Source organism: Callorhinus ursinus, unplaced genomic scaffold (assembly GCF_003265705.2).
Source record: "Callorhinus ursinus isolate GAN/ISIS: 27379988/994484 unplaced genomic scaffold, GSC_fseal_2.0 scaffold22, whole genome shotgun sequence".
Taxonomy (NCBI): Eukaryota; Metazoa; Chordata; class Mammalia; order Carnivora; family Otariidae; genus Callorhinus; species Callorhinus ursinus.
The window spans coordinates 16887354-16902077 of record NW_027397084.1 but is presented as its reverse complement, the minus strand read 5'-3'; the positions used below and the strand labels follow the sequence as shown (position 1 = coordinate 16902077).

Sequence of the window (14724 nt, the reverse complement as noted above, 5' to 3'; positions counted from 1 at the left end):
CTATCCTCCCAAATATCGCCTCGGATTCACTTCTCCGCACGTCCTACCTTCCAGTAAGTGGTCGCTTTTCTGTTCAGAGAGTTGTTGCTATTCTCTTCGATCTCCTGTTGAGTTCGTAGGTATTCAAAATGGTTTGATCCCTATTCAGCTGAATTCCTGAGACCAGATGAAATCCAGGTCTCCTACTCCTCCACCATCTTGCTCCGCCCCCCTCCCCATATTTCTTTCTTTTTTTTTTAAAGATTTTATTTATTTATTTGAGAGAGAGAGAGAGAGAGAAACAGCATGAGAGGGGAGAAGGTCAGAGGGAGAAGCAGGCTCCCCACTGAGCCGGGATCCTGATGTGGGACTCGATCCCCAGACTCAGGGATCATGACCTGAGCCGAAGGCAGTTGCTTAACCAACTGAGCCATCCAGGCACCCCCCATATTTCTTATATTAAGCAAGAAATGAGGCCAATAATCTTCATTTATTGAAATATTTTGTATTATTGACATTATTCCCTTGGATAATTTGTCTTTCTAAAAATCAAGCAACTAGAGTAAATTACTTCTCTGTGATACTTTTAGCTTTTTGACTTAACAATCTAAATTTTGTATTCAAATTCATACTGGCAACCCATTTCTTTCAATGTATACAGGTTAATATATTCATATTTTCCAAGAATCAATCCTTATTCCTAAAACTATGAAGAGATTAAAAGTTAATTCATAACATCATGAGGTGAGTTCTATCATGCACTGGGACAGGAAGTAATTCCTTACAATTATATCCTTTCTATCAACAAATAATCTTTAAGCACTGATTTTATGCAAGGCAGTTTGTTAGGTCTACAAAATATTAAAAAAAAGCACCTCCTATTCTTAAAGAATATTGCCGCTGACCTAGTTCTGATTGCCATCTTTTCTTACCTTTATTGTTGCAATAATTATGTAATTGTTCTTTCCTCGTTCAGTTCCTTCTGCTTTAAAGCTGCCTGAATTCTCATGTCATACCCTTCTTAAAATTTTCCTATTTTCCCTTGCCCTAAATTGCTTAGCATGTAGCCCAAGATTTTCCAATATGTGATTCCAGTCAGTCTCTCCTAGCTTTATCTTTACCAACATCCCTCCCATGTACACTACATACATCACAAAAATATTCATTCTGCAAGAATTTTGTGATTTTGTACCTTTTCCCTTGACCTGATATGTCTTTATTAATTTATATCCTTTTCTTGTCCATTAAATTCAAATCCCACATATTCCAAGAAATCTTCCCTCATCTTTTCCTACCTTGAAGGAAATATTTCCTGTTCTGTGTTTCAGCACCACCTAGTATATTATGGCATTATTTCTTTTTCCTTTTGCATCATATTTAATTGCTTTTTTTGGTCTCCCCTTCGGCTTGAAACTATTTTGATTCTTGTTTCTTTTTTCTGTACAGATATGTCTTTCATTGAGGACCACTTCAAATCTTTTTTTTTTTTCTTTTTCACAATAAACTTTATTGTGACAAGGCAGGGCTGGTCCCTCCCATACTGGGAGATACTCTGTGGCAAGTGACAAAGCTCTGAGCCTAGCTCTTTTGGGGGCTGCAGTGGTAAGGATGGGGGAAGGGGATGGACCCCATGGCTGGGGTAGTAACATGACTGGAGGCATCGAGTATGCGATGAAGTTGGGGTGAGGAGCAGGTGGAGACTGACAGGCACCTAGCACTGGGAGCACATTTGGATGCGAGAAAATCCTGAGGCGGGGACACTCCTCACTGAAGTCCCTGCTCTTCCTTGTACTCCAGTCTTGAACCTTTAGCACTGCCCTGCCAACGGCCCTTCCATAGTTCTCCAGAGTGATTCTCATCGAGCTTTGCCGGAAAGTTGAGCTGTTTGAAGTCAATGCCAAAGTGGTTTGTTCAGAGTCCCATTTCTGGGCCGAGTGCGGGTCGTTCCCTTCCAGAATGTGTCCTTGTATAGAATATGGTTAGGGTTGTGGCCCATCTTCTCTGCATGCTCTTGGAGGAGCTCTCTCAGGGTTGCCTTGGCTTTGTCCACAGGCATCAGTCCATACTTGTTACAAATGCTGACAAGGGCCCCATTAGCCACCAGGTCCTCTGCAACCTGATCATGGCCCCCAAAACAGGCATAGTGCAAGGGCACATTTCCATGCTTGTTCATTGCATTGATGTCAGCTTTATACTGCAGCAGCTTCTGCACAATATCACGGTGTCCATGACTGGCTGCCAGGTGCAGTGTGGTGTCATCCCTATGGTTCATCACATTGATTTGTGTCCCCCGTATGATTAGCATCTCAACCACAGCAGAACGGCCCTCTTGGCAGGCCCAGTACAAGGGGGAGAAGCCATGATCACCCCCCTGGTTGAGGTCGTTCTCCATGTTGTTCAGCTACAGGTGAACGGCCACCATGTTGCCCCTCTGGCACTGAGTGAAAATGTCATCTGTAGCAGCGTCTGGGCGCTGAGTCCCCTAGATTGGGGAAGACTGCAGACAGGACTCAGGCTGGGAGGAGCCTTCTTCGGGGAACTCCCCTCCAGCCGAGTCCACCGTTGGTCCACCCCTGTCCCTCTCCAGACAGCACGGGCCCGCATTCCTCCCTCCTTCTCACCTCCCTTGCCCTTCTCTCAAATCCTTTTTTTTAAGTTTTTATTTAAATTCCAGTTAGTTCACGTACAGTGTAATATTTGTTTCAGTTGTATAATATAGTGATTCAGCACTCCTGGTGCTGATCACAAGTGCCCTCCTTGATCCTCATCATCTATTTAAGCCATCCGCCTACCCACCTCCTCTCTGGTAACCATCAGTTTGCTCTCTGTAGTGAAGTGTGTTTCTGGGTTTGCCTCTCTCTTTTTTTCCCTTATGTTCTTTTGTTTTGTTTCTTAAATTCCACAAATGAATAAAATCATAATGGTATTTGTCTTTCTCTGTCTGACTTATTTCACTTAACATAATACTCTCTAGCTCCATCCATGTCATTGCAAGTGGCTAGATTTCATTCTTTTTTATGGATGAGTAATATTCCATTATATATATATATATATATATATATATATATATATATATACCACTTCCTCTACATCCATTCATCAGTTGATGGACACTTGGGATGTTTCCATAATTTAGCTATTGTAGATACTGTTGGTATAAACCATGGGGTGCCTGTATCCCTTTGAATTAGTATCTTTGTATTCTTTAGGTAAATACCAAGTAGTGCAATTGCTGGATTGTAGGGTAGTTCTATTTTTAGCTTTCTGAGGAACCTCCATACTGTTTTCCAGAATGGATGTACCAGTTTGCATTCCCAACAACAGTGTAGGAGGGTTCCCCTTTCTCCACATCCCCGCCAACACCTGTTGTTTCCTCTGTTGTTGACTTTAGCCATTCTGACAGATGTGAGGTGATATCTCATTGTAGTTTTGATTTATATTTCCCTGATGATCAGTGATTTGAGCATCTTTTCATGTTTGTTGGCCACTGCATGTCTTCTTGGAAAAATGTCTATTTATATCTTTTGTTCATTTCCTAACTGGATTATTTGTTTTTTGGACGTTGAGTTTGATAAGTTCATTATAGATTTTGAATACTAGCCCTTTATCAGATATGATATTTACAAATATCTTCTTCCATTCTAGGGCTGCCTTCTAGTTTTGTTGATTGTTTCCTTCTCTGTGCAGAAGCTTTTTATTTTGATGACATTCAATAGTTAATTTTTGTTTTTGTTATCCTTGCCTCAGATGACATATCTAGAAAGAGGTTGCTATAGCAGATGTCAAAGAAGTTACTGCCTGTGTTCTCCTATAGGATTTTTTATGGTTTCAGTTCTCACATTTAGGTCTTTAATCCAATTTGAATTTATTTTTCTGTTTGGTGTAAGAAAATGGTCCAGTTTCATTCTTTTGTATGTGGCTGTCCAGTTTTCCCAACACCATTTGTTGAAGAGACTGTCTTTTTCCTGTTGGGTATTCTTTCCTGCTTTGTCAAAGATGAATTCACCATAAGTTGTGGGTTTGTTTCTTGGTTTTCTTTTTTGTTCTATTGATCTATGTGTCTATTTTTGTGCCAGCACTGTACTGTTTTGATCACTACAGCTTTGTATTATAATTAGAATTCTGGAATTGTGATGCCTCCAGCTTTGCTTTTCTTTTTCAAGATTGCTTTGGCTATTCCGGGTCTTTTCTGGTTCCACATAAATTTTAGGATTACTTGTTCTAGCTATGTGAAAAATGTTGTTGGTATTTTGATAGGGATTGCATTAAATGTGTAGATTGCTATGGGTAGTATAAACATTTTAACAATATTTGTTCTTCCAATCCATGAGCATGGAATGTCTCCATTTCTTTGTGTTGTCTTTAGTTTCTTTCATCAGCATTTTATAGTTTTCAAAGTACAGGCCTTTCAGCTCTTTGGTTAGGTTTTCTTCCTAGGTATCTTATTGTTTTTGGAGCAATTGTAAATGATTCCTTAAATTCTCTTCTGCTTCATTATTGGTGTATAGCAATGCAACAGATTTCTGTATGTTAATTTTTTATCCTGTGACTTTACTGAATTAATTTATCAGGTTTTTTTAAATTTATTTGTGAGAGAGAAAGAGAAAACAGGTGGGGGAGTAGCAGAGGGAGAAGAAGAAGCAGACACCCTCCTGAGCAGGGAGCCCAACTTGGGGCTTGGCCTAATCCCAGGACTCTGGGATCATGACCTGAGCTGAAGACAGACACTTAACTGACTGAGCCACCCAGGCACCCCTCATTTATCAGTTTTAAGAGTTTTTTGGTAGTCTTTTAGGTTTTCTATATAGAGTGTCATGTCATCTGTAAATAGTGAAAGTTTTACTTCTTCCTTGCCAATTTGGATGCCTTTTTTTTCTTTTTGTTGTCTGATGGCTGAAGCTAGGACTTCTAGTACTATGTTAAAAAACAGTGGTGAGAGTGGACGTCCCTGTCTTATTCCTGACCATAGAGGAAACCTCTCAGTTTTTCCCCATTGAGGAGGATATTTGCTGTGCATTTTTCATATGTGGCCTTTATTATGTTGAAGTATGTTCCTTTTAAACCTACTTTGTTGAGGTTTTTGTTTTTTTCTGTTTTGTTTTTTGAGGGTTTTTGTCATGAAGGGATGTTGTACTTCAAATCCTTTTTTTAGGGGCACCCTGGTGGTTCAGTTGATTGGGCGACTGACTCTTGATTTGGGGTCAGGTCATGATCTCAGGGTCATGGGATCTAGCCCCATTCAGCAGGGAGTCTCCTTGAGGATTTTCTCTCTCCTTCTTCCTCTGCCCCTCCCCCGCTTGTACACACACACACACACACACACACTCTCTCTCTCTCTCTCTCTAAAATAAATAAATATTTTTAAAAATATGTTTTTTAGGGTAAAAAGATTATGTCAGTGAATAAATGTCTTTTCTTCTAGGTTGGACATTAGATAAAGGCAGGACCACATCGTGGTGCTTTTACCTTAATCAATAAATACATGCTAATTGGATTGAAGGTGATATAAATTGAATTGTTTCCAACACCAATTAAATGAAAGATGCTTCAGAAAGAATTTTTATAAATAAGAAAGAGACCTGAGGTTTGCTATGCAAATTCATACTAATACTGAAAATCCTTTGAGTGGTAAGTCTCTTTGTAGGTTTCATGTTTTGTCAGACACAATTTATATTTCAAATTATGGAGGGATTGAAAGTTGTAAGAGTAAGAATAATTTCTGATATGATAAATTAATATCAAAGCAAATGTTTATTTTTTAAGGAATCAGTGGGCTTATTTAACCCTAGGTACTTTTGCTTGAATATTACTGGTTCTGGCTAATGAATGAGAAATTAATAGAGAGAAAATAAAGGAGCACAAGTATACACCAGACTTAGTAAATACCAGAATGAGAAAACACCCATGGTTTATCTAATCAAACCATGTGTGTTGGTTGCAGACACACCTGATGGCAGGGACATTTGCCTGGAGGGCAGTGTTCTTCATGAAAATATTTAAATGCATCTATGTTACTTTATTTATTTTTTATAAGCCATTATGTCATTCATCTATGTATTTTTCAAATACTCCTTGAATCTATTAATATTTTCAACTTGTATCACAGCTTAACAGATTCCACATACTGATTCAAGCCAATCAAATCCAAATAATGTTTACCAAGTGCCTATGATAAACCAGCCTCTATTCTGAGCAATGTTATTCAAAGACATAACAGCAGACTTTGTTTTAATAAGATTGGCTAACATAAACACTGTTATAAAAGAGCATGATGAAACAGCCAGTGGTAATTTTACATAAGTATTAGAAGAGCTCTGAAGAGAAGCTTCTAACCTGTACTAGTAGGACTAGAGTTGGCTTTCAGGAAAAATTGAAGACTATTAGAAAACTTGAAGCAACGTTACACAGTTAGAAGTGAGGGAAGATGGAAGAAATGGAAATTCCAAGCAGAGGAGAAAGTGTGAGTTAAGGCACAGAGAAGCATGAATCAGTAGAACTGGAAACTGCTGACAGTTCAGGGTTGCTGAAAGATAAACCATCCTCAAACTGTCATGAAAGATATGACCAGTATTTCTAATGTCTTCGAATTTGGTCAGTAAAACTATGGTTGCTTTCTCTTTTGTGTTGCACATCTTTTAAAAAAATTCTGACCTTTTAGGAGAACAGTCATAATAGGTATAATGATAATGATATATATCATATAATATATAATTAGATATTATAGATAAACATATTATACATAATAGATAATACACAATAATATATATTATGTACATATAATAATACCTATATATTATAAATGTATACATAATGATATGTGTATATTATATATAGTTACAAGACATAATTATATATAATTTCTTAAAGGCTTATGTGCCAGACATTGCGCCAAGTTTTTTGCATCTGTCATCCAACTTAATCTTCACAAAATCATTTGAAGTAGATAGTATTATCAGCCCCATTTTACAGAATGAAGAAATGAACTTAGTAGTCCAAGTTCTTATTGTTACCAATATTGGAATCCAGATAATCTTAGGTGCCTTCACTGAACACTTGAAGTTTCTCTGTATCATTTTGAAGTAGTAATTAACCTTTCATTAATTGTGTTGTGGTTTTTTTTTAAGATTTTATTTATTTATTTGACAGAGAGAGACACAGCTAGAGAGGGAACACAAGCAGGGGCAGTGGGAGAGGGAGAAGCAGACTTCCTGCAGAGCAGGGAGCCCGATGCGAAGCTTGATCCCCGGACCCTGGGATCATGACCTGAGCAGAAGGCAGATGCTTAATGACTGAGCCGCCCAGGCGCCCCTCATTAATTGAGTTTTTAAGCAAAGAACTTTTTAAGTGAACAATTCTAAGGTGTGGTTTGTCATTTTCTCTGTTCTCCAGAATGATGTGGAATTTCCTATGGAAAATCTTAGGACCCCATTCGTCACTGATTTTCCTTGAAAAATAATTATTTTGACTCCTCAAAGCTCTTTAACTCTCTACCCCACTTTCTGTCACTTTCCAAATTATAATTACCCATTCAGTCATTTAGGATTAGATCATGGTTATTATATTTTTAAATCTGTTCTCTCTTTTGTCTTTGAACTGGCAAGTTTCTCTCAAGAAATGGATGCACGTTTTCTGCTTTCTGAAGGAGATGACATACCTAATACTAAGAAAACATCTATACTGTGACTTCTTAACCTTGATTAAATTAACATTCTATTCTGAGTCTACCCCATATCATATTTTTCCCTTGAGCTCAGACAAAATTAGTATGAATTTGCATTGTTCTTGTTTTTCTACCTTCAGAAACTTTGAATTATCGTTCTGACACTTAGAGAACTATATCGACAATTTAAGCAACTTTCCTTTGATTTGTTGTGATTAAATCAGCCAGTCCCAGTCCAAATTCCTCCCTTTTCTCAATCTTTCTCAATTAAACAAAAAATGGTTATGTGTGAGGCTTTTACCTTATACTGTAGGTCTTTATTTCCTAAGGTATTTTGGTTTTACAACTTGAAAGAAATTTATTTCTATTATTATGAACCAATGTATAATTTTCTTTAAATGTTTGAACAAATCATGGCATCATGCTGTAAAAAGAAAATTCTAGTGGATATTAAAAACATCCCACTCTCCATTTATCCCTAACCCGAAGCCTTAATGCACTATATCGTTAACCTGAATGACCTATCTTTTTTGACCAGGGGCTCTCAAATGTTAGTGTGAAAAATAATCACTTGAAGAACTTGTTAAAATGAAAATTATCTGGCTCCATCCATAGGTTGCCAGGGTGAGGTACAAGAACACCTGTGACAAGCTTCATTATATAATAGTAATGTAGCATCCTCAGGACACACTTCAGAATCACTGCATAAGACTGCTACAAAACACTTCCTTTCCCAGAGCTCTACTTTTGCTAGGGAAGCTCCTTGACACATCTTCCCTGGAAGCTCACCTAACTTATTTATTTTTAATAGTTTTATTGAGATAAAATTTTATGTACAGTAAAATGCATTCATTATAAGAATACAACTCAAAAATTTTTAGTAAACTTAATGAATCATGTAATCATTATCACAATTCAACTTTCAGATATGTCCATTAGCCTAAAAAGTTTCCCTATGCCCTTTCTCAGTCTGCTGTTTGCTTTCTGTCTTTATATATTTGCCTTTTCTGGACATTTCAATCATTCGCTATGTGGTCTTTTTTGCCCAGCCTCTTTCATTAAGCATAATGATTTGAGATCTAGCCATGTTATAGTATGTATGTATCAGTGGTTTGTTCCTTTTCATTGATGAATAGTATTCCATTGTATGGACTTACCATATTTTAAAAACATGTATGTTTCAGTACACAAACATTTGAATTGCTTCAAGTTTTGGCTTTTATGAATAACACTGTGTGGGTACCTGGGTGGCTCAGTTGGTTAAGTGACTGCCTTCAGCTCAGGTCATGATCCAGGAGTTCCTGGATCGAGTCCCGCATTGGGCTCCCCGCTCGGCGGAGAGTGCTTCTCCCTCAGACCCTCCCCCCTCTCATGTGCTATCTCTCTCTCTCATTCTCTCTGTCTCAAAGAAAAAAAAAAAATCTTATGAATAACACTGTGATAATTTATGTGTGAATCAATTTGGACATTTTTAACATTTTTATTTTTCTTGGATACCTTCATCTAACTGGTTTTTAAAACCAGCTGTCCAATGTTCAAATATTTTATTTCCATTATCAAAATGATATTAAAAATAATTTTTATTCCTTAAGGAAGAACACAAATTTACAGGTATATACATGTGTTGCTTATGTTACATTAAGTATACAGTTTATGAATCATGTGCCAGAAATCAGTAGTTCTCTAATTCAAATTTTATGCTTCCTTTCTCCTTAAGTAACAAATTTTGTTTTGTTTTGTTTTGTTTTTACTGAGTACATTGTTACTGAATCAAAAGACTTCCCAATATCCATTGCAGTTAAATGTGTCCATGTGATTAAGCCCCAGCCAAAGAGCTGTGACTAGATATGCTATTTGGAATTTTGGGGAAGACTGCATATAACAAGTTTACTTAAGCTTGCAGGGACAGTTACTTGTAATTATACCTTTTATGCTTCTTTCAGTGTTCATTGATGATATAATATCTGGTATTCCAACAGCCATTGTGGGCCATAAATTAACCTAGGAAATATAAGCCATATCCTTGGGTAGGACAAAAAATAGAAGTTGGGTCCCTACCAAGTTAGTTGGAATAGTCCACAAGAACACCCTCATTTCTGATACTCATTGCAAATTCAAGAGTCTCCAAGACCACCCTTAGGTTCATTAATTTTTAGAGGACTAACAGACCTCACTGAAAGCTCATGGTTATGGTATATTACAGTTAAAGGATACAGATTAAAATTAGCCAGGGGAAGAGGTGCATAGGCCCGAGCCCGGGAAACAGAGCCCAAGCACAGAACATCTAGCTTCTAGCTTCCAGTTTTTTGTCCTTTCCTGATGGAGTTGTAGACAGCATTAATTACCCAGCAATTATGTGTGACAATATGCACTGAATATTGCCAACCAGGATGCTTGCTAGAGCCTTGCTGTCTTGAGTCTTTATAGAGACTCAATAATGTAAACCTTGTTGGACGCCTATATAAAGCTGACTTCCATCTCCATCTCCTCTGAAAATCTGATACCACGTGACCCAGAGCTCCCATCCTAAATCTCTTTATTATTATTATCTGTCTGTCCCAAAGTCCCCAACCTAGATCACATTCTTGGTGTAGCACAAAGTTCTTACTCCACATCACATTGTTACATATGACTGACCTAAGGCCCTGAGGTAAACAAAAATATTTTTAACAAACACCGTATTCTAAGGGCTTAGAAATTACCTCTCAGGAGCCAAAGAAAAAGGCCAGACCTTCCCTTGAATAAGGTTAAATTCTTTACTACAGAGACTGTCTACTAAGAGACTTTACCACACTCTCTTATGACAACATGAAGCCACAATAACATATTCAGACTGCCTATCTCTAGGCTTTCTTAATGTGAGGGATTTTCATCTTATTTATGCCACTTTTGTAGAATAGATTTTCTGCTATATTCTGCCAAACATCCTAAACAACCAACATTGGAATTAGAAAACACAGAGAATAGAATACATTCTACAACTTTTTCCTAACAATATATAAAATACCTAAGAAGAAAGAATGATTGGTATTTAAAGAAAACTATATTTTATCGAAAGATATGCAGTTGCACTGTGCTGTGAATTGTGTAAGACTATTGAGTCACAGACCTGTACCTCTGAAACAAATAATACATTATATGTTAAAAAAAAAAAAGAAGATAGCAGGAGGGGAAGAATGAAGGGGGTGAAATTGGAGAGGGAGAGGAACCATGAGAGACGATGGACTCTGAGAAACAAACTGAGGGTTCTAGAGGGGAGGGGGGTGGGGGGATGGGTTAGCCTGGTGATGGGTATTAAAGAGGGCACATTCTGCGTGGAGCACTGGATGTTATATGCAAACAATGAATCATAGAACACTACATCAAAAACTAATGATGTGATGTATGGTGATTAACATAACATAATAATAAAAAATGAAAACATTATACATATAAAAAAGATATGCAGTTGCTGTGATTGCATGAAATTATATAATTATAGGATAGCCATCCACGTGTAAGAGTGTCATGTAAAGAGACAACTAAATAAAGAATGGGTGACAGCAGCATTAATAGAGGGGAGAATTAAAGTGCAGTCATATACACCAATATATAAACACTGTTCACATGTAGATAATTTTGAAAAAAATTTCTCTGTGAAAAATGAAATCATCCTTTAACTGAGAAAGCATTGAAATGGTGCTCGTGAATTGTACATGTGTTGAAGGAGGACTGTCCTGTAATTCTCAAATTACCAACCTCAATGAAAGATGCCACAAAACTTTTCTCCACCTTTTGGATGATCAAGAGATTCGATATCCAAATGGGCTATAATTTCAAACTAAGAATGAGCATACAGATTTATAATAAATTTCTGACACAGTATACATGATAATGGGATTTGCAGACAGCAGAAATGTAACAATAACATTTTGACAAAATAATGGTTTATGTTTATCAGTTATGAGACATCTGAAAGTAGGCTGTCCAGAGCTGATTAAATTGCTTAAGTAAATAAGCAAGAATTCTGATTTATTTAAGCTTCTTGTTCTGCTTTCCTATGCACATTGCCCTGTTGGTTTACAGATGACTGCTCTACCGCCAGGACTTGGTTCTATGTCCCAGTCAGGATAAAAAGGAAAAAGTACAAAGAGTAAAAGTTACATGCTAGCTAAGACTTCCCTCCTTATTAAAGAAACCGTGCATTCTTAGAAGCCCCTTCTTAGTAGACGTCTGTTTAGATCTTGTTGCACATAGTGAAGTCTTAAAACCACCCCTAACTGCAAGGGAAAATAGGGGTATAAGCATTTTCACTGGGCATATTGCCCTAAACAAAACCAGCAGACTAAAGATATTAATCAAAAAACAAGTTAAGATCTGTCACGAAAGAACAGGGGGTGGATGTAGAATCTGGTCTCAGTGAATTTAAAAGATAGTAAATAGAAATTATTTTTTATTACGTGATTTAATTTTATACTATTTCTCTATATTTTTAAGCAATATTATGAGTCAAATGTGAAATAAACTGAGCTGCAGAAATGTTATTTAACCAAAAATTTATTATTTTTCTTACTGTCTTATAAAGATATAAAAGAAAAAGGAAAGTGTTTCAAAAACAGTTCTAGTTCCCTTGTGCAACATAATGCTTTGCCAGTGCATGTTGAAATATCAATGATATAAACACAGATATTATTTTATTAAATTTTAGTTTTTCTTACTTTAAGTAACCTGCTCTTTTTTAAATTTCATTTTATTATGTTATGTTAATCACCATACATTACATCATTAGTTTTTGATGTACTGTTCCATGATTCATTGTTTGCATATAACACCCAGTGCTCCATGCAGAACGTGCCCTCTTTAATACCCATCACCAGGCTAACCCATCCTCCCACCCCCCTCCCCTCTAGAACCCTCAGTTTGTTTCTCAGAGTCCATCATCTTTCATGGTTTGTCTCCCCCTCTGATTTCCCCCCCTTGATTTTTCCTTTCCTTCTATCTTCTTTTTTTTTTAACATATAATGTATTATTTGTACCTCCGAAACAAATAATACATTATATGTTAAAGTAACCTGCTTTTGATATTAAATATTTATTTCCAATATTATGTAACCAAAATTTAGCACAGATATATCAAAAATATCAGGTTTGTTAATAGATCATCTTTGAAATATTATGAATATTAGAACAGAATTTACATGATCATCCATAAAATTTCAATTTAGAATGTATTTTCGAGAGTGAACTGAGATGAAATGAAAGGGGAAAAGTCATAATATATGTTATCTGATACTCTTCTCTGATTTTAATGTCTTTAGAATTTTTCTCCTAAAAGTTGAGGAATACTGACTCAGTTATTGTGAAATTTTGCTTTTATGTGAAGGGTTTTCTTTCTGTATGCATAATGTAACTTTCATGATTATTAAATTACTAGTGTTTTCTTATTAAATAAAAATATTTTAACCATTGAAATTTAAAAAATTAGGTCAGGAATGGTTCTCAAACTTATCATGTACTGTCATGACTAATAGTGAGCGTAAGTAAGTATTTTCTCTTTTTAAAGCATATTTTTAATTTTCAGATAATTTTAGACTTACAGAAATTTGCAAAGATAGTAAAAATAGTACTCATATACCAGTATCCTTCATTTTAACATGTTACACTACTGTGGTACATTTGTCAGAACTAAGAAAGAATACTGGTATATTATTATTAAATAAACTTCAGACTTTGTTTGGATTTCACCAGTTTTCCACTAATGTCCCCTCTCTTTTCCAAGATTCAATTCAAGGCACCCCAGTGCATTTAACTGTTAGGTCTCCCTACTCTCCTCTGGTCTCTGACATTTTCTCAGTCTTACCTTGATTTTCAAGTCTTCAGCAGTTTTGAGGAGTCCCACCCATGTGTCCTGTGAAATTTCCCCCAATCTGGGTTTGTCTGATGTTTTTCTTATGTTTAACATGGGGTTATAGGTTTTGGGGAAAGAATAACAGAGAGGTGAAATGTTTTTCTTGTCATATCACATTGAGGGTATATGCTATCCACATGATATCACTCACAAAGCTAAGTTTGGTTAAGGTAGTGTTTGCTAGGTTTCTCCACTATAAAGCTACTGTTTTTCCCTTTCCCTACTCAACTCTTTGAAAGCGAGTATTAAGGCCAGCTCACCTTCCTGAAGGGAGTATATTTATTTGCATGATTTTGAATTCCTTTGTAAGAAGGATTTGTACTTTCTTCCTTATTTATTTATCCAATGTAAATATTTTAACTTGATGGCAAAATTATTTCTTTAGGTAATGTATTATACAATATATTAACTTTAGAATATTACATGATGTATCAGTCAGGGTTCTCCAGAGAAACAGACCAATAAGAAATATATATACATATATGTATATATATACACATACCCATACAACTTACATGTACATATACATATACATTGTGAGAGAGAGAGTGTTAATTCAAGAAATTGGCTCATGTAATTATGGGGGCTGGCAAATCTGAAATAAGGCAGACCAGCAAGCTGGAAGTTCTTGGGTAGAAGTTGATGCTATAAGCCTGAGGCAGAATTTCATTTTTGGGAAACTTTGGTTGTTACTTTTAAAGCCTTTCTACTGGATGAGGCCCACCCAAATTATCAAGAGCAATCTCCTTGACTTGAGGTCAGCTGATCATAGATGTTCACCACATTTACAAAATACCTTCACAGTGATAACTAGAGTAGTGCTCAATTAAATAACTGGATACTATATCAGGATGACACAAAGCTAACATGGACTATGAGTTAAATTTGTATCCACACAAAAGAAGACACTGGTGCAAGTTTTGGGGTCTTTTTCCTCCTAAAGTGAGTTTAATTTAACTTTATTTCCTATCATTTGCCTTTTTAAACAAGCAAACAAATAAACCAATCAAATAAAATATGCAGAGCTGTACAACCACCTGGGTAGAGGATCTTTGGTCATTTTCCAAGAAAGAAAAGGAATTACAAAGAAAAACTAGTGCATCAATCTGCCTTCGGCTCAGGTCATGATCCTGGAGTCCCGGGATCAAGTCCCACATCGGGCTCCCTGCTCCTTGGGAGCCTGCTTCTCCCTTTGCTT

At 36.5% G+C, this 14724-nt stretch overlaps 1 pseudogene; it reads right to left on the bottom strand.

Annotated features, from left to right (window-relative positions):
• Window positions 1-14724, bottom strand: part of LOC112837957 (scaffold protein ILK-like) — a 128308-nt pseudogene that overhangs the window by 99726 nt on the left and 13858 nt on the right.